This window comes from Schistocerca serialis, chromosome 6 (assembly GCF_023864345.2).
Source record: "Schistocerca serialis cubense isolate TAMUIC-IGC-003099 chromosome 6, iqSchSeri2.2, whole genome shotgun sequence".
NCBI lineage: Eukaryota > Metazoa > Arthropoda > Insecta > Orthoptera > Acrididae > Schistocerca > Schistocerca serialis.
Genome location: NC_064643.1, coordinates 4,889,636 through 4,912,494, shown reverse-complemented (window position 1 = coordinate 4,912,494; position 22,859 = coordinate 4,889,636).

The following is a 22,859-nucleotide window of genomic DNA, read 5'->3' as shown; positions in this document are numbered from 1 at the left end:
TTAACTATCAGTTTCTCGTCGGATTCTAAAATCTACATTCACTGGAGACGGACCATTAGGTGCCCGAAGCAGCAATATCCCCTTGGAGACCAGTCCACTGGAGGACGATGTATTGAATCGCGACTCAATTTGAGGGCTCCATCGTCATTAGGAGGCCCTGAACGTTACAATTAACTATCAGTTTTGCTACGGATTCGAAAACGTAGAATCACCGGAGCCGGACCAAGTGGTGCCCGAGGCAGCGATATCCCCTTGGCGACAAGTCGGCTGGAGGACGATGTAGTGAATCTCGACGCAATCTGAGTGTTCCTTCGCCTTTAGGACGCCCTGAACGTTACAATTAACTATCTGTTTTGCGTCGGATTCGAAAATATAGTTTCACAGGGGAACGACCATAAGGAGCCCGCGGCAGCAAATTCCCCATGGAGACAAATCGGCTGGAGAACTATGTATTGGATCGCGACCCAATTTGAGTGTTCCTTCGTTATTAGGAGGCCCTGAATGTTACAATTAACTATCAGTTTTTCGTCGGATTCGAAAATCTACTCACAGGAGAAGTATCATATGGTGCCCGAGACATCAATATCCCCCTGGATACAAGTCGGCTGGAGGACGATGTATTGAATCTCGACGCAATTTGAGTGTTCCATCGTCATTAGGAGGCCCTGAATGTTACAATTAACAATCAGTTTTGCGTCGGATTAGAATATCTAGACTCACAGGAGAACGACCATAAGGTGCCCGAGGCAGCAATAGACCCTTGGAGACAAGTCGGCTGGAGGACGATATATTGGATCACGACAAAATTTGAGTGTTCCATCGTCCTTTGGAGGCCCTTAATGTTACAATTAACTATCAGGTTTTCGTCGGATTCGAAAATCTAGACTCACTGGAGACGGGCCATAAGGTGCCCGAGGCAGCAATATCCCCTTGGAGACCAGTCCGCTGGAGGACGATGTATTGAATCGCGACGCAATTTGAGTGCTCCATCGTCATTAGGAGGCCCTGAACGTTACAATTAACAATCAGTTTTCCGTCGGATTCGAAAACGTAGGATGACCGGAGATGGACCAAGTGGTGCCCGAAGCAGCGATATCCCCTTGGAAACAAGTCCGCTGGAGGACGATGTAGTGAATATCGACGCAATTTGAGTGTTCCTTCGTCATTAGGAGGCCCTGAACGTTAAAATTAACTATCTGTTTTGCGTCGGATTCGAAAATCTAGACTTACAGGAGAACGACCATAAGGTGCCCGAGCCAGCAATAGACCCTTGGAGACAAGTCGGCTCGAGGCCCATGTATTTAATCTCGACGCAATTTGAGTGTTCCATCGTCATTAGGAGTCCCTGAACGTTACAATTAACTATCTGCCTTGCGTCAGATTCGAAAATCTAGATTCACAGGAGACCGAACACAAGGTGCCCGAGGCAGCAATAGACTCTTGAAGACAAGTCGGATGAAGGACGATGTATTGAATCTCAACGCAATTTGAGTGTTCCATCGACATTATGAGGCCCTGAACGTTGCAATTAACTATCAGTTTCGCGTCGGACTGAAAATCCTGACTCACTGGTGACGGACCACATGGAGCCCGAGGCAGCAATATCCCCTTGTAGACAAGTCGGCTGGAGGTCGATGTATTGACTCCCGACGCAAATTGAGTGTTCCATCGTCATTAGGAGGCGCTGAACGTTACAATTAACTATCATTTTTGCGTCGGATTCGAAAATCTAGACTCACAGGAGACGGAACATATGGTGCCCGAGGCACCACTATCCCCTTTGAGACAAGTCGGCTGGAGGTCGATGTATTGAATCTAGACGCCATTTGATTGTTCCTCCGTTATTAGGAGGCCATGAACATTACAATTAACAATCAGTTTTGCGTTGGGTTCGAAAATTTAGACTCACAGGAGAACGATCATGAGGTGCCCGAGGCAGCAATAGACCCTTGGAGACAAGTCGGCTGGAGGACGATATATTGGATCACGACAAAATTTGAGTGTTCCATCGTCATTAGGAAACCCTGAACGTTACAATTTACAATCAGTTTCGCGTCGGATTCGAAAATCTAGACTCACAGGAGAGCGCTCACAAGGAGCCCGAGGCAGCAGTATCCACATGGAGACAAATCGGCTGGAGGACTATGTATTGAATCTCGACGCAATTTGAGTGTTCCGTCGTCATTAGGAGGCGCTGAACGTTACAATTAACTATCATTTTAGCGTCGTATTCGAAAATCTACTCACAGGAGAAGGATCATATGGTGCCCGAGGCAGCAATAGACCCTTGGAGACAAATCGGCTGGAGGACGTGGTATTGGTTCGCGACGCAATTTGAGTGTTCCATCGTTATTAGGAGGCCCTGAATGTTACAATTAACTATCAGTTTTTCGTCGGATTCGAAAATCTAGACTTACTGGAGACGGACCATAAGGTGCCCGAGGCTATATCCCCTTGGCGACCCGTCCGCTGGAGGACGATGTATCGAATCGCGACGCAATTTGAGTGCTCCATCGTCATTGGGAAATCCTGAACGTTACAATTAACAATAAGTTTCGCGTCGGATTCAAAAATCTGGACTCACAGGAGACGGACCATTTGGTGCCCGAGGCAGCAATATCCCTTTGGAGACAAGTCGGCTGGAGGCCAATATATTGGATCACGACAAAATTTGAGTGTTCCATCGTCATTAGGAGGCCCTGAATGGTACAATTAACTATCAGTTTTTCGTCGGATTCTAAAATCTACATTCACTGGAGACGGACCATAAGGTGCCCGAAGCAGCAATATCTCCTTGGAGACCAGTCCGCTGGAGGACGATGTATTGAATTGCGATTCAATTTGAGTGCTCCATCGTCATTAGGAGGCCCTGAACGTTACAATTAACTATCAGTTTTGCTACGGATTCGAAAACGTAGAATCACCGGAGACGGACCAAGTGGTGCCCGAGGCAGCGATATCCCCTTGGAGACAAGTCGGCTGGAGGACGATGTAGTGAATCGCGACGCAATCTGAGTGTTCCTTCGCCTTTAGGACGCCCTGAACGTTACAATTAACTATCTGTTTTGCGTCGGATTCGAAAATATAGTTTCACAGGGGAACGACCATAAGGGGCCCGCGGCAGCAATTTCCCCATGGAGACAAATTGGCTGGAGAACTATGTATTGAATCTCGACGCAATTTGAGTGTTCCATCGTCGTTAGAAGGCGCTGAACGTTACAATTAACTATCATTTTAGCGTCGGATTCGAAAATCTACTCACAGGACAAGTATCATATGGTGCCCGAGACATCAATATCCCCCTGGATACATGTCGGCTGGAGGACGATGTATTGAATCTCGACGGAATTTGAGTGTTCCATCGTCATTAGGAGGCCCAGAATGTTACAATTAACAATCAGTTTTGCGTCGGACTAGAATATCTAGACTCACAGGAGAACGACCATAAGGTGCCCGAGGCAGCAATAGACCCTTGGAGACAAGTCGGCTGGAGGACGATATATTGGATCACGACAAAATTAGAGTGTTCCATCGTCATTTGGAGGCCCTTAATGTTACAATTAACAATCAGGTTTTCGTCGGATTCGAAAATCTAGACTCACTGGAGACGGGCCATAAGGTGCCCGAGGCAGCAATATCCCCTTGGAGACCAGTCCGCTGAAGGACGATGTTTTGAATCGCGACGCAATTTGAGTGCTCCATCGTCATTAGGAGGCCCTGATCGTTACAATTAACAATCAGTTTTGCTTCGGATTCGAAAACGTAGAATCACCGGAGACGGACCAAGTGGTGCCCAAGGCAGCGATATCCCCTTGGAAACAAGTCCGCTGGAGGACGATGTAGTGAATATCGACGCAATTTGAGTGATCCTTCGTCATTAGGAGGCCCTGAACGTTGCAATTAACTATCTGTTTTCCGTCGGATTCGAAAATCTAGACTCACAGGGGAACGACCATAAGGTGCCCGAGCCAGCAATAGACCCTTGGAGACAAGTCGGCTCGAGGCCCATGTATTCAATCTCGACGCAATTTGAGTGTTCCATCGTCATTAGGAGTCCCTGAACGTTACAATTAACTATCTGCTTTGCGTCGGATTCGAAAATCTAGACTCACTGGAGACCGAACATAAGGTGCCCGAGGCAGCAATATCCCCTTGGAGACCAGTCCGCTGGAGGACGATGTGTTGAATCGCGACTCAATTTGAGTGCTACATCGTCATTAGGAGGCCCTGAACGTTACAATTAACTATCAGTTTTGCTACGGATTCGAAAACGTAGAATCACCGGAGACGGACCAAGTGGTGCCCGAGGCAGCGATATCCCCTTGGAGACAAGTCGGCTGGTGGACGCTGTAGTGAATCCCGACGCAATTTGAGTGTTCCTTCGACATTAGGACGCACTGAACGTTACAATTAACAATCAGTTTCGCGTCGGATTCGAAAATCTAGACTCACAGGAGTGCGACCATAAGGAGCCCGAGGCAGCAATATCCCCATGGAGACTAGTCGGCTGGAGGACGATGTATTGAATCTCGACGCAATTTGAGTGTTCCATCGTCATTAGGAGGCGCTGAACGTTACAATTAACTATCATTTTAGCGTCGGGTTCAAAAATCTACTCACAGGAGTAGGATCATATGGTGCCCGAGACAACAATACCCCTTAGTTACAAGTCGGCTGGAGGACGATGTATTGAATCTCGACGCAATTTGAGTGTTCTATCGTCATTAGGAGGCCCTGAACGCTACAATTAACTATCAGTTTTGCGTCGGATTCGAAAATCTAGACTCACAGGAGAACGATCATAAGTTGCCCGAGGCTGCAATAGCCCCTTGGAGACAAGTCGGCTGGATGACGATGTTTTGAATCTCGACGCAATTTGAGTGTTCTATCGTCATTAGGAGGCCCTGAACGTTACAATTAACAATCAGTTTTCCGTCGGATTCGAAAACGTAGGATGACCGGAGATGGACCAAGTGGTGCCCGAAGCAGCGATATCCCCTTGGAAACAAGTCCGCTGGAGGACGATGTAGTGAATATCGACGCAATTTGAGTGTTCCTTCGTCATTAGGAGGCCCTGAACGTTAAAATTAACAATCTGTTTTGCGTCGGATTCGAAAATCTAGACTCACAGGAGAACGACCATAAGGTGCCCGAGCCAGCAATAGACCATTGGAGACAAGTCGGCTCGAGGCCCATGCATTTAATCTCGACGCAATTTGAGTGTTCCATCGCCTTTAGGAGTCCCTGAACGTTACAATTAACTATCTGCTTTGCGTCAGATTCGAAAATCTTGATTCACAGGAGACCGAACACAAGGTGCCCGAGGCAGCAATAGACTCTTGAAGACAAGTCGGATGAAGGACGATGTATTGAATCTCAACGCAATTTGAGTGTTCCATCGACATTATGAGGCCCTGAACGTTGCAATTAACTATCAGTTTCGCGTCGGACTGAAAATTCTGACTCACTGGTGACGGACCACATGGAGCCCGAGGCAGCAATATCCCCTTGTAGACAAGTCGGCTGGAGGTCGATGTATTGACTCCCGACGCAAATTGAGTGTTCCATCGTCATTAGGAGGCGCTGAACGTTACAATTAACTATCATTTTTGCGTCGGATTCGAAAATCTAGACTCACAGGAGACGGAACATATGGTGCCCGAGGCACCACTATCCCCTTTGAGACAAGTCGGCTGGAGGTCGATGTATTGAATCTAGACGCCATTTGATTGTTCCTTCGTTATTAGGAGGCCCTGAACATTACAATTAACTATCAGTTTTGCGTTGGGTTCGAAAATTTAGACTCACAGGAGAACGATCATAAGGTGCCCGAGGCAGCAATAGACCCTTGGAGACAAGTCGGCTGGAGGACGTGGTATTGGTTCGCGACGCAATTTGAGTGTTCCATCGTTATTAGGAGGCCCTGAATGTTACAATTAACTATCAGTTTTTCGTCGGATTCGAAAATCTAGACTCACAGGAGAAGGCAGCAATATTCCCTACGAGACAAGTCGGCTGGAGGACAATGTATTAAATCTCGACGCAATTTGAGTGTCCCATCGTCATTAGGAAACCCTGAACGTTACAATTTACAATCAGTTTCGCGTCGGATTCGAAAATCTAGACTCACAGGAGAGCGACCATAAGGAGCCCGAGGCAGCAGTATCCACATGGAGACAAATCGGCTGGAGGACTATGTATTGAATCTCGACGCAATTTGAGTGTTCCGTCGTCATTAGGAGGCGCTGAACGTTACAATTAACTATCATTTTAGCGTCGTATTCGAAAATCTACTCACAGGAGAAGGATCATATGGTGCCCGAGGCAGCAATAGACCCTTGGAGACAAATCGGCTGGAGGACGTGGTATTGGTTCGCGACGCAATTTGAGTGTTCCATCGTTATTAGGAGGCCCTGAATGTTACAATTAACTATCAGTTTTTCGTCGGATTCGAAAATCTAGACTCACAGGGGAACGACCATAAGGTGCCCGAGCCAGCAATAGACCCTTGGAGACAATTCGGCTCGAGGCCCATGTATTCAATCTCGACGCAATTTGAGTGTTCCATCGTCATTAGGAGTCCCTGAACGTTACAATTAACTATCTGCTTTGCGTCGGATTCGAAAATCTAGACTCACTGGAGACCGAACATAAGGTGCCCGAGGCAGCAATATCCCCTTGGAGACCAGTCCGCTGGAGGACGATGTGTTGAATCGCGACTCAATTTGAGTGCTACATCGTCATTAGGAGGCCCTGAACGTTACAATTAACTATCAGTTTTGCTACGGATTCGAAAACGTAGAATCACCGGAGACGGACCAAGTGGTGCCCGAGGCAGCGATATCCCCTTGGAGACAAGTCGGCTGGTGGACGATGTAGTGAATATCGACACAATTTGAGTGATCCTTCGTCATTAGGAGGCCCTGAACGTTACAATTAACAATCAGTTTCGCGTCGGATTCGAAAATCTAGACTCACAGGAGAGCGACCATAAGGAGCCCGAGGCAGCAATATCCCCATGGAGACAAGTCGGCTGGAGGACGATGTATTGAATCTCGACGCAATTTGAGTGTTCCATCGTCATTAGGAGGCGCTGAACGTTACAATTAACTATCATTTTAGCGTCGGGTTCGAAAATCTACTCACAGGAGTAGGATCATATGGTGCCCGAGACAACAATACCCCTTAGTTACAAGTCGGCTGGATGACGATGTATTGAATCTCGACGCAATTTGAGTGTTCTATCGTCATTAGGAGGCCCTGAACGCTACAATTAACTATCAGTTTTGCGTCGGATTCGAAAATCTAGACTCACAGGAGAACGATCATAAGTTGCCCGAGGCTGCAATAGCCCCTTGGAGACAAGTCGGCTGGAGGACGATGTTTTGAATCTCGACGCAATTTGAGTATTCTATCGTCATTAGGAGGCCCTGAACGTTACAATTAACAATCAGTTTTGCTTCGGATTCGAAAACGTAGAATCACCGGAGACGGAACAAGTGGTGCCCGAGGCAGCGATATCCCCTTGGAAAAAGTCCGCTGGAGGACGATGTAGTGAATATCGACACAATTTGAGTGATCCTTCGTCATTAGGAGGCCCTGAACGTTACAATTAACTATCTGTTTTGTGTCGGATTCGAAAATCTAGACTCACAGGAGAACGACCATAAGGTGCCCGAGGCAGCAATACACCCTTGGAGACAAGTCAGCTCGAGGCCCATGTATTGAATCTCGACGCAATTTGAGTGTTCCATCGTCATTAGGAAACCTCGAACGTTACAATTAACAATCAGTTTCGCGTCGGATTCGAAAATCTATACTCACAGGAGAAGGACCATAAGGAGCCCGAGGCAGCAATGTCCCCATGGAGACAAGTCGGCTGGAGGACGATGTCTTGAATCTCGACGCAATTTGAGTGTTCCATCATCATTAGGAGGCGCTGAACGCTACAATTAACTATCATTTTAGCGTCGGGTTCGAAAATCTACTCACAAGAGTAGGATCATATGGTGCCCGAGACAACAATATCCCCTTAGATACAAGTCGGCTGGAGGACGATGTATTGAATCCCGACGCAATTTGAGTTTTCCATCGTCATTAGCAAACCCTGAACGTTACAGTTTCGCGCCGGATTCAATAATCTAGACTCACATGAGAGCGACCATAAGGAGCGCGCGGCAGCAATTTCCCCATGGAGACAAATCGGCTGGAGAACTATGTATTGAATCTCGACGCAATTTGAGTGTTCTATCGTCATTAGGAGGCCCTGAACGCTACAATTAACTATCAGGTTTGCGTCGGATTTGAAAATCTAGACTCACAGGAGACCGATCACAAGTTGCCCGAGGCTGCAATAGACCCTTGGATACAAGTCGGCTGGAGGACGATGTATTGAATCTCGACGCAATTTGAGTGTTCCATCGTCATTAGGAGGCCCTGAATGTTACAATTAACAATCAGTTTTGCGTCGGATTAGAATATCTAGACTCACAGGAGAACGACCAAAAGGTGCCCGAGGCAGCAATAGAACCATGGAGACAAATCGGCTGGAAGACGAGGTATTGGATCGCGACGCAATTAGAGTGTTCCATCGTAACTAGGAGGCCCTGATTGTTACAATTAACGATCAGTTTTGCGTCGGATTAGAATATCTAGACTCACAGGAGAACGACCATAAGGTGCCCGAGGCAGCAATGGACCGTTGGAGACAAGTCGGCTGAAGGACGATGTATTGAATCTCGACGCAATTTGAGTGTTCCATCGACATTGGGAAGCCCTGAACGTTACAATTAACAATCAGTTTAGCGTCGGTTTCGAAAATCTAGACTCACAGGACAGCGACCATAAGGAGCCCGAGGCAGCAATATCCCCATGGAGACAAGTCGGCTGGAGGACGATGTATTGAATCTCGACGCAATTTGAGTGTACCATCGTCATTAGGAGGCCCAGAATGTTACAATTAACAATCAGTTTTGCGTCGGATTAGAATATCTAGACTCACAGGAGAACGGCCATAAGGTGCCCGAGGCAGCAATAGACCCTTGGAGACAAGTCGGCTGGAGGACGATATATTGGATCACGACAAAATTTGAGTGTTCCATCGTCATTTGGAGGCCCTGAATGTTACAACTAACTATCAGGTTTTCGTCGGATTCGAAAATCTAGACTCACTGGAGACGGGCCATAAGGTGCCCGAGGCAGCAATATCCCCTTGGAGACCAGTCCGCTGGAGGACGATGTTTTGAGTGTTCCATCGTCATTAGGAGACCTTGAACATTACAATTAACAATCTGTTTCGCGTCGGATTCGAAAATCTATACTCACAGGAGAAGGACCATATGGTGCCCGAGGCAGCAATATTCCCTTCGAGACAAGTCGGCTGGAGGACTATGTATTGAATCTCGACGCAATTTGAGCTTTCCATCGTCATTAGGAAACCCTGAACGTAACAATCAACTATCAGTTTCGAACCGGATTCGAAAATCTAGACTCACATGAGAGCGACCATAAGGAGCCCGCGGCAGCAATTTCCCCATGGAGACAAATCGCCTGGATAACTATGTATTGAATCTCGACGCAATTTGAGTGTTCCATCGTCGTTAGGAGGCGCTGAACGTTACAATTAACTATCATTTTAGCGTCGGATTCGAAAATCTACTCACAGGAGAAGTATCATATGGTGCCCGAGACATCAATATCCCCCTGGATACAAGTCGGCTGGAGGACGATGTATTGAATCTCGACGCAATTTGAGTTTTCCATCGTCATTAGGAAACCCTGAACGTTACAGTTTCGCGCCGGATTCAATAATCTAGACTCACATGAGAGCGACCATAAGGAGCGCGCGGCAGCAATTTCCCCATGGAGACAAATCGGCTGGAGAACTATGTATTGAATCTCGACGCAATTTGAGTGTTCTATCGTCATTAGGAGGCCCTGAACGCTACAATTAACTATCAGGTTTGCGTCGGATTTGAAAATCTAGACTCACAGGAGACCGATCACAAGTTGCCCGAAGCTGCAATAGACCCTTGGATACAAGTCGGCTGGAGGACGATGTATTGAATCTCGACGCAATTTGAGTGTTCCATCGTCATTAGGAGGCCCTGAATGTTACAATTAACAATCAGTTTTGCGTCGGATTAGAATATCTAGACTCACAGGAGAACGACCATAAGGTGCCCGATTCAGCAATAGAACCATGGAGACAAATCGGCTTGAGGACGAGGTAGTGGCTCGCGACGCAATTTTAGTGTTTCATCATAACTAGGAGGCCCTGGTTGTTACAATTAACGATCAGTTTTGCGTTGGAGTAGAATATCTAGACTCACAGGAGAACGACCATAAGGTGCCCGAGGCAGCAATAGACCGTTGGAGGCAAGTCGGCTGAAGGACGATGTATTGAATCTCGACGCAATTTGAGTGTTCCATCATCATTAGGAAGCCCTGAACGATACAATTAACAATCAGTTTCGCGTCGGATTCGAAAATCTAGACTCACAGGAGAGCGACCATAAGGAGCCCGAGGCAGCAATATCCCCATGGAGACAAGTCGGCTGGAGGACGATGTATTGAATCTCGACGCAATTTGAGTGTTCCATCGTCATTAGGAGGCGCTGAACGTTACAATTATCTATCATTTTAGCGTCGGGTTCGAAAATCTACTCACAGGAGGAGGATCATATGGTGCCCGAGACAACAATATCCCCTTAGATACAAGTCGGCTGGAGGAAAATGTATTGAATCTCGACGCAATTTGAGTGTTCTATCGTCATTAGGAGGCCCTGAACGCTACAATTAACCATCAGTTTTGCGTCGGATTCGAAAATCTATACTCACAGGAGAAGGACCATATGGTGCCCGAGGCAGCAATATCCCATTCGAGACAAGTCGGCTGGAGGACGATGTATTGAATCTCGACGCAATTTGAGTTTTCCATCGTCATTAGGAAACCCTGAACGTTACAGTTTCGCGTCGGATACGAAAATCTAGACTCACAGAAGAGCGACCATAAGGAGCCCGCGGCAGCAATTTCCCCATGGAGACAATTGAATCTCGACGCAATTTGAGTGTTCCATCGTCATTAGGAGGCGCTGAATGTTACAATTAACTATCATTTTAGCGTCGGATTCGAAAATCTACTCACAGGAGAAGTATCATATGGTGCCCGAGACATCAACATCCCCCTGGATACAAGTCGGCTGGAGGACGATGTATTGAATCGTGACTCAATTTGAGCGCTCCATTGTCATTAGGAGGCCCTGAACGTTACAATTAACTATCCGTTTTGCTACGGATTCGAAAACGTAGAATCACCGGAGACGGACCAAGTGGTGCCCGAGGCAGCGTTATCCCCTTGGAGACAAGTCGGCTGGAGGACGATGTAGTGAATCTCAACGCAATTTGAGTGTTCCTTCGTCATTAGGACGCCCTGAACTTTACAATTAACTATCTGTTTTGCGTCGGATTCGAAAATATAGTTTCACAGGGGAACGACCATAAGGTGACCGAATCAGCAATAGACCCTTGGAGACAAGTTGGCTCGAGGCCCATGTATTGAATCTCGACGCAATTTGAGTGTTCCATCGTCATTAGGAGGACCTGAACGTTACAATTAAAAATCAGTTTTGCGTCGGATTAGAATATCTAGACTCGTAGGAGAACGACAATAAGGTGAACGAGGCAGCAATAGACCCTTGGTGGCAAGTCGTCTGAAGGACGATGTATTTAATCTCGTCGCAATTAGAGTGTCCCATCGTCATTAGGAGGCCCTGAACGCTACAATTAACTATCAGTTTCGCGTCGGATTCAAAAATCTAGACTCACAGGAGACCGACCATTTGGTGCCGGAAGCAGCAATATCCCTTTGGAGACAAGTCGGCTGGAGGCTGACGTATTGAATCTCAACGCATTTTGAGCGTTCTATCGTCATTAGGAGGCGCTGAACGTTACAATTCACTGTCATTTTTGCGTCGGGTTCGAAAACTAGACTCACAGAAGAACGATCATAAGGTGCCCGAGGCAGCAATAGACCCTTGGAGACAAGTTGGCTGGAGGACGATATCTTGGATCACGACAAAATTTGAGTGTTCCATCGTCATTAGGAGCCCTGAACGTTACAATTAACAATCAGTTTTGCGTCGGATTCGAAAACGTAGAATGACCGGAGACGGACCAAGTGGTGCGCGAGGCAGCGATATCCCCTTGGAAACAAGTCCGCTGGAGTACGATGTAGTGAATATCGACGCAATTTGAGTGTTCCTTCGTCATTAGGAGGCCCTGAACGTTACAATTAACTATCTGTTTTGCGTCGGATTCGAAAATCTAGACTCACAGGTGAACGACCATAAGGTGCCCCAGCCAGATATAGACCCTTGGAGACAAGTCGGCTCGAGGCATATGTATTTAATCTCGACGCAATTTGAGTGTTCCATCGTCATTAGGAGTCCCTGAACGTTACAATTAACTATCTGCTTTGCGTCGGATTCGAAAATCTAGACTCACAGGAGACCGAACATAAGGTGCCCGAGGCAGCAATAGACTCTTGAAGACAAGACGGCTGAAGGACAATGTATTGAATCTCGACGCAATTTGAGTGTTCCATCGTCATTATGAGGCCCTGAACGTTACAATTAACTATCAGTTTCGCGTCGGACTGAAAATCTAGACTCACAGGTGACGGACCACATGGAGTCCGAGGCAGCAATATCCCCTTGTATATAAGTCGGCTGGAGGTCGATGTATTGACTCCCGACGCAATTTGAGTGTTCCATCGTCATTAGGAGGCGCTGAACGTTACAATTAACTATCATTTTTGCGTCGGATTCGAAAATCTAGGCTCACTGGGGAACGACCATATGGGGCCCGAGGCAGAAATAGACCCTTGGAGACAAATCGGCTGATTGCCGATATATTGAATCTCGACGCAATTAGAGTGTTCAATCGTCATTAGGAAACCCTGAGCGTTACAATTAACAATCAGTTTCGCGTCGGATTCGAAAATCTACTCACAGGAGAAGGATCATATGGTGACCGAGACATCAATATCCCCTAGGATACAAGTCGGCTGGACGACGATGTATTGAATCTCGACGCAATTTGAGTGTTCCATCGTCATTAGGAGGCCCTGAACGTTACAATTAACTATCAGTTTTGCATCGGATTCGAAAATCTAGACTCACAGGAAAACGATCATAAGGTGCCCCAGCCAGCAATCGACCCTTGGAGACAGGTCCGCTGGAGGACGATGTATTGGATCGCGACGCAATTTGAGTGTTCCAAAGTAACTAGGAGTCCCTGAATGTTACAATTAACTATCATTTTTTCGTCGGATTCGAAAATCTAGACTCACTGGAGACGGACCATTAGGTACCCGAAGCAGCAATATCCCCTTGGAGACCTGTCCGCTGGAGGACGATGTATTGAATCGCGACGCAATTTGAGTGCTCCATCGTCATTAGGAGGCCCTGAACGTTTCAATTAACTATCTGTTTTGCGTCGGATTCGAAAATCTAGTTTCACAGGAGAACAGCCCGAGGCAGCAATAGACCCTTAGAGACAGGTCGGCTTGAGCCCATGTATTGAATCTCGACGCAATTTGAGTGTTCCATCGTCATTAGGAAACACTGAACGTTACAATTGAAAATCAGTATCGCGTCGGATTCGAAAATCTATAATCACAGGAGAAGGACCATATGGTGCCCGGGGCAGCAATATCCCCTTCGAGACAAGTCGGCAGGAGGACGATGTATTGAGTCTCGACGCAATTTGAGTGTTCCATCGTCATTAGGAGGCCCTGAATGTTACAATTAACAATCAGTTTTGCGTCGGATTAGAATATCTAGACTCACAGGAGAACGACCATAAGGTGCCCGATTCAGCAATAGAACCATGGAGACAAATCGGCTTGAGGACGAGGTATTGGATCGCGACGCAATTTGAGTGTTCCATCGTAACTAGGAGGCCCTGGTTGTTACAATTAACGATCAGTTTTGCGTTGGAGTAGAATATCTAGACTCACAGGAGAACGACCATAAGGTGCCCGAGGCAACAATAGACCGCTGGAGGCAAGTCGGCTGAAGGACGATGTATTGAATCTCGACGCAATTTGAGTGTTCCATCATCATTAGGAAACCCTGATCGTTACAATTAACAATCAGTTTCGCGTCGTATTCGAAAATCTAGACTCACAGGAGAGCGACCATAAGGAGCCCGAGGCAGCAATATCCCCATGGAGACAAATTGGCTGGAGGACTATGTATTGAATCTCGACGCAATTTGAGGGTTTTCCATCGTCATTAGGAGGCGCTGAACGTTACAATTCGCTATCATTTTTGCGTCGGGTCCGAAAATCTTGACTCACAGAAGAACGATCATAAGGTGCCCGTGGCAGCAATAGACCCTTGGAGACAAGTTGGCTGGAGGACGATGTATTGGATCACGACAAAATTTGAGTGTTCCATCGTCATTAGGAGGCCCTGAACGTTACAATTAACAATCAGTTTTGCGTCGGATTCGAAAACGTAGAATGACCGGAGACGGAGCAAGTGGTGCGCGAGGCAGCGATATCCCCTTGGAAACAAGTCCGCTGGAGTACGATGTAGTGAATTTCGACGCAATTTGAGTGTTCCTTCGTCATTAGGAGGCCCTGAACGTTACAATTAACTATCTGTTTTGCGTCGGATTCGAAAATCTAGACTCACAGGTGAACGACCATAAGGTGCCCCAGCCAGATATAGACCCTTGGAGACAAGTCGGCTCGAGGCCCATGTATTTAATCTCGACGCAATTTGAGTGTTCCATCGTTATTAGGAGTCCCTGAACGTTACAATTAACTATCTGCTTTGCGTCGGATTCGAAAATCTAGACTCACAGGAGACCGAACATAAGGTGCCCGAGGCAGCAATAGACTCTTGAAGACAAGTCGGCTGAAGGACAATGTATTGAATCTCGACGCAATTTGAGTGTTCCATCGTCATTATGAGGCCCTGAATGTTACAATTAACTATCAGTTTCGCGTCGGACTGAAAATCTAGACTCACAGGTGACGGACCACATGGAGTCCGAGGCAGCAATATCCCCTTGTATGTAAGTCGGCTGGAGGTCGATGTATTGACTCCCGACGCAATTTGAGTGTTCCATCGTCATTAGGAGGCGCTGAACGCTACAATTAACTATCAGGTTTGCGTCGGATTTGAAAATCTAGACTCACAGGAGACCGATCACAAGTTGCCCGAGGCTGCAATAGACCCTTGGATACAAGTCGGCTGGAGGACGATGTATTGAATCTCGACGCAATTTGAGTGTTCCATCGTCATTAGGAGGCCCTGAATGTTACAATTAACAATCAGTTTTGCGTCGGATTAGAATATCTAGACTCACAGGAGAACGACCAAAAGGTGCCCGAGGCAGCAATAGAACCATGGAGACAAATCGGCTGGAAGACGAGGTATTGGATCGCGACGCAATTAGAGTGTTCCATCGTAACTAGGAGGCCCTGATTGTTACAATTAACGATCAGTTTTGCGTCGGATTAGAATATCTAGACTCACAGGAGAACGACCATAAGGTGCCCGAGGCAGCAATGGACCGTTGGAGACAAGTCGGCTGAAGGACGATGTATTGAATCTCGACGCAATTTGAGTGTTCCATCGACATTGGGAAGCCCTGAACGTTACAATTAACAATCAGTTTAGCGTCGGTTTCGAAAATCTAGACTCACAGGACAGCGACCATAAGGAGCCCGAGGCAGCAATATCCCCATGGAGACAAGTCGGCTGGAGGACGATGTATTGAATCTCGACGCAATTTGAGTGTTCCATCGTCATTAGGAGGCCCAGAATGTTACAATTAACAATCAGTTTTGCGTCGGATTAGAATATCTAGACTCACAGGAGAACGACCATAAGGTGCCCGAGGCAGCAATAGACCCTTGGAGACAAGTCGGCTGGAGGACGATATATTGGATCACGACAAAATTTGAGTGTTCCATCGTCATTTGGAGGCCCTGAATGTTACAACTAACTATCAGGTTTTCGTCGGATTCGAAAATCTAGACTCACTGGAGACGGGCCATAAGGTGCCCGAGGCAGCAATATCCCCTTGGAGACCAGTCCGCTGGAGGACGATGTTTTGAGTGTTCCATCGTCATTAGGAGACCTTGAACATTACAATTAACAATCTGTTTCGCGTCGGTTTCGAAAATCTATACTCACAGGAGAAGGACCATATGGTGCCCGAGGCAGCAATATTCCCTTCGAGACAAGTCGGCTGGAGGACTATGTATTGAATCTCGACGCAATTTGAGCTTTCCATCGTCATTAGGAAACCCTGAACGTAACAATCAACTATCAGTTTCGAACCGGATTCGAAAATCTAGACTCACATGAGAGCGACCATAAGGAGCCCGCGGCAGCAATTTCCCCATGGAGACAAATCGCCTGGAGAACTATGTATTGAATCTCGACGCAATTTGAGTGTTCCATCGTCGTTAGGAGGCGCTGAACGTTACAATTAACTATCATTTTAGCGTCGGATTCGAAAATCTACTCACAGGAGAAGTATCATATGGTGCCCGAGACATCAATATCCCCCTGGATACAAGTCGGCTGGAGGACGATGTATTGAATCTCGACGCAATTTGAGTTTTCCATCGTCATTAGGAAACCCTGAACGTTACAGTTTCGCGCCGGATTCAATAATCTAGACTCACATGAGAGCGACCATAAGGAGCGCGCGGCAGCAATTTCCCCATGGAGACAAATCGGCTGGAGAACTATGAATTGAATCTCGACGCAATTTGAGTGTTCTATCGTCATTAGGAGGCCCTGAACGCTACAATTAACTATCAGGTTTGCGTCGGATTTGAAAATCTAGATTCACAGGAGACCGATCACAAGTTGCCCGAGGCTGCAATAGACCCTTGGATACAAGTCGGCTGGAGGACGATGTATTGAATCTCGACGCAATTTGAGTGTTCCATCGTCATTAGGAGGCCCTGAATGTTACAATTAACAATCAGTTTTGCGTCGGATTAGAATATCTAGACTCACAGGAGAACGACCATAAGGTGCCCGATTCAGCAATAGAACCATGGAGACAAATCGGCTTGAGGACGAGGTAGTGGATCGCGACGCAATTTTAGTGTTCCATCATAACTAGGAGGCCCTGGTTGTTACAATTAACGATCAGTTTTGCGTTGGAGTAGAATATCTAGACTCACAGGAGAACGACCATAAGGTGCCCGAGGCAGCAATAGACCGTTGGAGGCAAGTCGGCTGAAGGACGATGTATTGAATCTCGACGCAATTTGAGTGTTCCATCATCATTAGGAAGCCCTGAACGATACAATTAACAATCAGTTTCGCGTCGGATTCGAAAATCTAGACTCACAGGAGAGCGACCATAAGGAGCCCGAGGCAGCAATATCCCCATGGAGACAAGTCGGCTGGAGGACGATGTATTGAATCTCGACGCAATTTGAGTGTTCCATCGTCATTAGGAGGCGCTGAACGTTACAATTATCTATCATTTTAGCGTCGGGTTCGAAAATCTACTCACAGGAGGAGGATCATATGGTGCCCGAGACAACAATATCCCCTTAGATACAAGTCGGCTGGAGGAAAATGTATTGAATCTCGACGCAATTTGAGTGTTCTATCGTCATTAGGAGGCCCTGAACGCTACAATTAACCATCAGTTTTGCGTCGGATTCGAAAATCTATACTCACAGGAGAAGGACCATATGGTGCCCGAGGCAGCAATATCCCATTCGAGACAAGTCGGCTGGAGGACGATGTATTGAATCTCGACGCAATTTGAGTTTTCCATCGTCATTAGGAAACCCTGAACGTTACAGTTTCGCGTCGGATACGAAAATCTAGACTCACAGAAGAGCGACCATAAGGAGCCCGCGGCAGCAATTTCCCCATGGAGACAATTCGGCTGGAGAACTATGTATTGAATCTCGACGCAATTTGAGTGTTCCATCGTCATTAGGAGGCGCTGAATGTTACAATTAACTATCATTTTAGCGTCGGATTCGAAAATCTACTCACAGGAGAAGTATCATATGGTGCCCGAGACATCAACATCCCCCTGGATACAAGTCGGCTGGAGGACGATGTATTGAATCGTGACTCAATTTGAGCGCTCCATTGTCATTAGGAGGCCCTGAACGTTACAATTAACTATCCGTTTTGCTACGGATTCGAAAACGTAGAATCACCGGAGACGGACCAAGTGGTGCCCGAGGCAGCGTTATCCCCTTGGAGACAAGTCGGCTGGAGGACGATGTAGTGAATCTCAACGCAATTTGAGTGTTCCTTCGTCATTAGGACGCCCTGAACTTTACAATTAACTATCTGTTTTGCGTCGGATTCGAAAATATAGTTTCACAGGGGAACGACCATAAGGTGACCGAATCAGCAATAGACCCTTGGAGACAAGTTGGCTCGAGGCCCATGTATTGAATCTCGACGCAATTTGAGTGTTCCATCGTCATTAGGAGGACCTGAACGTTACAATTAAAAATCAGTTTTGCGTCGGATTAGAATATCTAGACTCGTAGGAGAACGACAATAAGGTGAACGAGGCAGCAATAGACCCTTGGTGGCAAGTCGTCTGAAGGACGATGTATTTAATCTCGTCGCAATTAGAGTGTCCCATCGTCATTAGGAGGCCCTGAACGCTACAATTAACTATCAGTTTCGCGTCGGATTCAAAAATCTAGACTCACAGGAGACCGACCATTTGGTGCCGGAAGCAGCAATATCCCTTTGGAGACAAGTCGGCTGGAGGCTGACGTATTGAATCTCAACGCATTTTGAGCGTTCTATCGTCATTAGGAGGCGCTGAACGTTACAATTCACTGTCATTTTTGCGTCGGGTTCGAAAACTAGACTCACAGAAGAACGATCATAAGGTGCCCGAGGCAGCAATAGACCCTTGGAGACAAGTTGGCTGGAGGACGATATCTTGGATCACGACAAAATTTGAGTGTTCCATCGTCATTAGGAGCCCTGAACGTTACAATTAACAATCAGTTTTGCGTCGGATTCGAAAACGTAGAATGACCGGAGACGGACCAAGTGGTGCGCGAGGCAGCGATATCCCCTTGGAAACAAGTCCGCTGGAGTACGATGTAGTGAATATCGACGCAATTTGAGTGTTCCTTCGTCACTAGGAGGCCCTGAACGTTACAATTAACTATCTGTTTTGCGTCGGATTCGAAAATCTAGACTCACAGGTGAACGACCATAAGGTGCCCCAGCCACATATAGACCCTTGGAGACAAGTCGGCTCGAGGCATATGTATTTAATCTCGACGCAATTTGAGTGTTCCATCGTCATTAGGAGTCCCTGAACGTTACAATTAACTATCTGCTTTGCGTCGGATTCGAAAATCTAGACTCACAGGAGACCGAACATAAGGTGCCCGAGGCAGCAATAGACTCTTGAAGACAAGACGGCTGAAGGACAATGTATTGAATCTCGACGCAATTTGAGTGTTCCATCGTCATTATGAGGCCCTGAACGTTACAATTAACTATCAGTTTCGCGTCGGACTGAAAATCTAGACTCACAGGTGACGGACCACATGGAGTCCGAGGCAGCAATATCCCCTTGTATATAAGTCGGCTGGAGGTCGATGTATTGACTCCCGACGCAATTTGAGTGTTCCATCGTCATTAGGAGGCGCTGAACGTTACAATTAACTATCATTTTTGCGTCGGATTCGAAAATCTAGGCTCACTGGGGAACGACCATATGGGGCCCGAGGCAGAAATAGACCCTTGGAGACAAATCGGCTGATTGCCGATATATTGAATCTCGACGCAATTAGAGTGTTCAATCGTCATTAGGAAACCCTGAGCGTTACAATTAACAATCAGTTTCGCGTCGGATTCGAAAATCTACTCACAGGAGAAGGATCATATGGTGACCGAGACATCAATATATCCTAGGATACAAGTCGGCTGGACGACGATGTATTGAATCTCGACGCAATTTGAGTGTTCCATCGTCATTAGGAGGCCCTGAACGTTACAATTAACTATCAGTTTTGCATCGGATTCGAAAATCTAGACTCACAGGAAAACGATCATAAGGTGCCCCAGCCAGCAATATCCCCTTGGAGACCTGTCCGCTGGAGGACGATGTATTGAATCGCGACGCAATTTGAGTGCTCCATCGTCATTAGGAGGCCCTGAACGTTTCAATTAACTATCTGTTTTGCGTCGGATTCGAAAATCTAGTTTCACAGGAGAACAGCCCGAGGCAGCAATAGACCCTTAGAGACAGGTCGGCTTGAGCCCATGTATTGAATCTCGACGCAATTTGAGTGTTCCATCGTCATTAGGAAACACTGAACGTTACAATTGAAAATCAGTATCGCGTCGGATTCGAAAATCTATAATCACAGGAGAAGGACCATATGGTGCCCGGGGCAGCAATATCCCCTTCGAGACAAGTCGGCAGGAGGACGATGTATTGAGTCTCGACGCAATTTGAGTGTTCCATCGTCATTAGGAGGCCCTGAATGTTACAATTAACAATCAGTTTTGCGTCGGATTAGAATATCTAGACTCACAGGAGAACGACCATAAGGTGCCCGATTCAGCAATAGAACCATGGAGACAAATCGGCTTGAGGACGAGGTATTGGATCGCGACGCAATTTGAGTGTTCCATCGTAACTAGGAGGCCCTGGTTGTTACAATTAACGATCAGTTTTGCGTTGGAGTAGAATATCTAGACTCACAGGAGAACGACCATAAGGTGCCCGAGGCAGCAATAGACCGCTGGAGGCAAGTCGGCTGAAGGACGATGTATTGAATCTCGACGCAATTTGAGTGTTCCATCATCATTAGGAAACCCTGATCGTTACAATTAACAATCAGTTTCGCGTCGTATTCGAAAATCTAGACTCACAGGAGAGCGACCATAAGGAGGCCGAGGCAGCAATATCCCCATGGAGACAAATTGGCTGGAGGACTATGTATTGAATCTCGACGCAATTTGAGGGTTTTCCATCGTCATTAGGAGGCGCTGAACGTTACAATTCGCTATCATTTTTGCGTCGGGTCCGAAAATCTTGACTCACAGAAGAACGATCATAAGGTGCCCGAGGCAGCAATAGACCCTTGGAGACAAGTTGGCTGGAGGACGATGTATTGGATCACGACAAAATTTGAGTGTTCCATCGTCATTAGGAGGCCCTGAACGTTACAATTAACAATCAGTTTTGCGTCGGATTCGAAAACGTAGAATGACCGGAGACGGAGCAAGTGGTGCGCGAGGCAGCGATATCCCCTTGGAAACAAGTCCGCTGGAGTACGATGTAGTGAATTTCGACGCAATTTGAGTGTTCCTTCGTCATTAGGAGGCCCTGAACGTTACAATTAACTATCTGTTTTGCGTCGGATTCGAAAATCTAGACTCACAGGTGAACGACCATAAGGTGCCCCAGCCAGATATAGACCCTTGGAGACAAGTCGGCTCGAGGCCCATGTATTTAATCTCGACGCAATTTGAGTGTTCCATCGTCATTAGGAGTCCCTGAACGTTACAATTAACTATCTGCTTTGCGTCGGATTCGAAAATCTAGACTCACAGGAGACCGAACATAAGGTGCCCGAGGCAGCAATAGACTCTTGAAGACAAGTCGGCTGAAGGACAATGTATTGAATCTCGACGCAATTTGAGTGTTCCATCGTCATTATGAGGCCCTGAATGTTACAATTAACTATCAGTTTCGCGTCGGACTGAAAATCTAGACTCACAGGTGACGGACCACATGGAGTCCGAGGCAGCAATATCCCCTTGTATGTAAGTCGGCTGGAGGTCGATGTATTGACTCCCGACGCAATTTGAGTGTTCCATCGTCATTAGGAGGCGCTGAACGTTACAATTAACTATCATTTTTGCGTCGGAGTCGAAAATCTAGGCTCACTGGGGAACGACCATATAGGGCCCGAGGCAGAAATAGGCCCTTGGAGACAAATCTTCTGATTGCCGATATGTTGAATCTCGACGCAATTAGAGTGTTCAATCGTCATTAGGAAACCCTGAGTGTTACAATTAACAATCACTTTCGCGTCGGATTCGAAAATCTAGACTCGCAGGTGAGCGATCATAAGGAGCCCGAGGCAGCAATATCCCCATGGAGACAATCAGGCTGGAGGACGATGTATTTAATCTCGACGCAATTTGAGTGTTCCATCGTCATTAGGCGGCGCTGAACGTTACAATTAACTATCAGTTTAGCGTCGGATTCGAAAATCCACTCACAGGAGAAGGATCATATGGTGACCGAGACATCAATATCCCCTTGGATACATGTCGGCTGGACGACGATGTATTGAATCTCGACGCAATTTGAGTGTTCCATCGTCATTAGGAGGCCCTGAACGTTACAATTAACTATCAGTTTTGCGTCGGATTCGAAAATCTAGACTCACAGGAAAACGATCATAACGTGCCCCAGCCAGCAATTGACCCTTGGAGACAGGTCCGCTGGAGGACGATGTATTGGATCGCGACGCAATTTGAGTGTCCCAAAGTAACTAGGAGTCCCTGAATGTTACAATTAACTATCAGTTTTTCGTCGGATTCGAAAATCTAGACTCACTGGAGACGGACCATTAGGTACCCGAAGCAGCAATATCCCCTTGGAGACCTGTCCGCTGGAGGACGATGTATTGAATCGCGACGAAATTTGAGTGCTCCATCGTCATTAGGAGGCCCTGTACGTTAGAATTAACTATGAGGTTCGCGTCGGATTCGAAAATCTAGACTCACAGGAGAACGACCATAAGGTGCCCGAGGCAGCAATAGACCCTTGGAGGCAAGTCGGCTGGA